Source organism: Cornus florida, unplaced genomic scaffold, assembly GCF_030987335.1.
Source record: "Cornus florida cultivar Cherokee Brave unplaced genomic scaffold, ASM3098733v1 CherokeeBrave_3.0.0_Hap2_Chr02, whole genome shotgun sequence".
In the NCBI taxonomy this organism is placed as follows: Eukaryota; Viridiplantae; Streptophyta; class Magnoliopsida; order Cornales; family Cornaceae; genus Cornus; species Cornus florida.
Window position 1 is genome coordinate 16,177,202 of NW_026775572.1, and position 3,911 is coordinate 16,181,112.

The following is a 3,911-nucleotide window of genomic DNA, read 5'->3' on the forward strand; positions in this document are numbered from 1 at the left end:
GTATAACAGTATATTATATACAAAAATATTTTATTCTATTCCTTTTCAGTAAAATTACAAATCTCCTTTTCAGTAAAATTACAAATCTTATGTATCGGTACAGTTCAGTATCCTAATATAGTATAAAACTTTTGTAATGTATGCTGCTACAAAAAGTAAGTGATAGAATATGCAAATCTTCCTATATATATGTTGAAAGTATTTGTTATTCTTATTATTAATTTAGGAATTGTAAAATTGAGTTGTGAAAGTTAATTTTTTTAATGTGTTAGGAAAATATGTTGATGCTATGCAATTCATAGTTGATACATTGTTTAAAAAAGCTGTGATAATAATAATTTGATCACTCTAATATTATATGTTGTTACAAAAAGTAGGTGATGGAATATGCAAATCTTTCTACATATATGTTGAAAGCATTTGTGGTTCAAGTTAAAAGTTAAAAAAATATCCATGATAAATGTCTAAATAAGTTGTGATTATAATAAATTGATATGTCCGACTTTTGTATGGTATGCTATTAGAAAAAGGAAAGGAGGTGATGAACCTTGATATGTCTTGACTTTTGTATTGTATGCTATTAGAAAAAGGAAAGGAGGTGATGAACCTTGATATGTCTTGACTTTTGTATTGTATGCTATTAGAAAAAGTAGACGATGAAGTCAGCCTTCAAATTTTTTTATTACCAATAAGCACCACCGGATTGCCGCCATATAAAATAAACTTTAATTTATCATTATAAATAAAATTACAAGAAATTAAAAATAACCTAATACTTATAATGATTGGAGCTTCAATTTCTCGTCGGACTGTCAGGAATGTTTTTGGGGAATCTACATTTTAGCTTCCAGTCGGAATAATGTATGGTGATTTCTTTGATCAAGGAGATCATTTTGCTTATTTGTACGTCCTTCTTTTGCTTATTTGTACGTCCTCAGTTTAGCCTTCTTTCTTTGATCAAGGAGATCCTTTTGCTTATTTGTTCGTCCTCAGTTCAGCTTCTTCGCCGGATAATCTTGACTTGTTCCGCTTCTTTGCGGGATAATCTTGACTTATTGGCTTCTTGAAAATCACTATTTGATATTTCAATATTTCATATTCTAGTTTTAGGGAAATGTCAACTTTTCTTTTGGAGGGAGATTGAAATTGAAATTCAAATACTATAAAGAAATATGTATAAATTACATGTATAAGACAAAGTGAGGCAAATCAACTTTAACCCATTTGCCAACTCAACAATTTATCCCCGGACAGTTTCAAGTGGTTTGCAATAATTCATAGTATAAAGAAATATATTTAAATCACATGCATAATACAAAGTTAAGTAAATACAACTTTAACCCATTTGCCAACTCAGCAATTTATCTCTCACTGGACAGTTTTCAGAGAGGGCCAAAGAAGAGGATTTTTGTCCCTATGGTATACCCTTTGAGAAAAATGATCGACAAATAAAACAGGCACACCAAAACTGTACAAAAGAATTGTCAAACCTATGAGGTTGATTTTTTTTTTTTTTTTTTTTTTTTTTTTTTTGTATCAGTGGGAAAAGAAGAAGAAAAGGAAAATAAAATATGGAAGAAAATTTGGAGGGTTTTTGTCCTTATGTACACCTTTAAGAAAAAGCCAAAGCCCCTCAATCACATGATCGACAACAAATAAAGCGGGTACACCAAAACAGTACAAAAGAATTGTCAAATCATTAAAAAGACTACCAGGTTGATTTTTTTTTTATTAGTGGGAAAAGAAGAAAAGAAAATAAAATAAAATAAAGGAAAAAAAATTGTGCATTCGGGTATGAATTATGGAATTTTTTGTATTAGTGGGAAAAGAAGAAAAGGAAAATAAAATATAGGAAAAAAATTTGTGCATTCTAATATGGATCATAGAAGCACCCAAATTGCTACAGAATTTAATTGTCAAGTGAGAGGAGTAGACAGTGTTATAAAATAAAATAAAAAGTGAGAGGAGTAGACTACTAGGAATGGAGGAGTAGACTAGTAGGAATGTAGTAGACGAAGTAAAACCTATTCACCATACACACTCCACATATGAACTCTATAAACATCACAGAAGTGACCAAGAAAGACCCTGGATCACATATATCAGAGATATCAGAGATGATAGATCAAAGATCAAGGCCGGTCTAAGAAAACTGACCGCAGTCGGCGATGGTCACCGCCTTCGAGGTCCTTCCAGAAGACGATCCAACCTTCTCGATCGACTCCACCACGTCCATCCCATCCACAACCTTCCCGAAAACCACGTGCTTTCCGTCCAGTCACTCGGTCTTCGCCGTGCAGACGAAGAACTGCGATCCGTTGGTCCCAGGGCCGGCATTCGCCATGGAGAGAATACCGGGACCGGTGTGCTTCTTGATGAAGTTCTCGTCGGCGAACTTGGTGCCGTAGATTGACTCGCCGCCGGTGCCGTTTCCGGCGGTGAAGTCGCCGCCCTGGCACATGAAGCCGGGTATCACACGGTGGAAGCCAAAGGCTTGCCACTCTTACCGACGCCTTTCTCGCCGGTGCAGAGGGCTCGGAAGTTCTCGGCGGTGCGAGGAGTGGTGTCGGCGTACAGCTCCATCACGATCCGTCCGGCCGGTGCACCGCCGAGCGCCATGTCGAAGAAGACCTTAGGGTTTGCCATGTTCAGATCTAGTAACACACTCTCAGATTTTCAGTCTATGCGTGTGACTTCGTCAATGCGTGAGATTTACGGTATGAATGTTGGTTCATATGGAGAGCGTGAAGGTGGATTTTATATGGTCTGATCCTTCTCCGTTGACATGATCGGAAATATTGGCGCTCCAAAAACGGCGCCGATTCATTCTTTTATTAAATTGAAATGACAAAATAAGCCCTCTACCCAATCAAACTTTCCTAAACTACGCTCTCCTATCTCTTCTTATCTTTCTTTTTTTTTTTGTCCCCTTAAAATCTTATTTCCTTCTCTCTTTCTCCAAACCTTAATTAACACATCATTTCTTTCATGGCTCCTTCCTTTTCTCTCTTTCACCAAACCCTAATGAGAATTCCATTGGTTCCTTAAAATTAGACTTTTTTAAAAAATTATTATTATTTTAAAATTTGAATTACTTTTTCTCTAATTTCAGTATTTAACACTTTAAAGCAATAATCCCATGTTACCCAACATAGCTAATAACTTTTGAAAAATATATTCATAATACATTATTTATTTATTTATTTATACTGCATTTGAATATTTTAATAAATAAAAAATAAAATTGTCTCTTAAAAGTTCACTCTTGAAGAGAAATTATATCATGTTTATTTTAAAATAAAGTATAGTGTAAGTAATGAAAAATAAAAGGTATATATCATTTAACCGGAGCATGTTAATATTCTTAATTACAACAAAATTGGTTGGTTTTACCTCGACATGCTTGAGAGTGGAGTTCTATTAATTAAGTAACCGGGAAATAAAACATATGAATAATAGGAAAATGATAAAGGGGCCGATGGTACACCTCGAAAAAAACAACCGAATCTAACGTGGTCAAGTCACGTCAAATTCTCTAAACCAAACATTGTGAAGAGTAAAAAAATCATCACGTGCTTAGGTTACTCCCAAAAATAAATTTTTTAAAAAAAAAACAACCGATAAGGGGCGGATGGTACCCCTTGAAAAAAAAGAATCTAACGTGGTCAACATTGTGAAGAGTAAAAGAGTCATCACGTGTTTATGTTACTAAATTTTGTTTAAGAAAAATACAAGAAAAGTAATTGAGCCATGGACACTGTAAAAATGACAGAAAGAATGTGAGTATATACAAATATATATATATATATATATATATATATATGCACATGCAATTATATATATGTTGGTAATAGATCATAAATATTCAAAAAAAAATTTATACAAATTTTTTAATAAATTTAGGTTTTACT

General features: G+C 33.7%; 1 pseudogene; it reads right to left on the reverse strand.

Annotated features, from left to right (window-relative positions):
• Nucleotides 1–500: 500 nt before the first annotated feature.
• LOC132293875 (peptidyl-prolyl cis-trans isomerase-like) lies at nt 501–2,988 on the reverse strand (annotated as a pseudogene).
• Between the last annotated feature and the right edge of the window lie 923 nt (nt 2,989–3,911).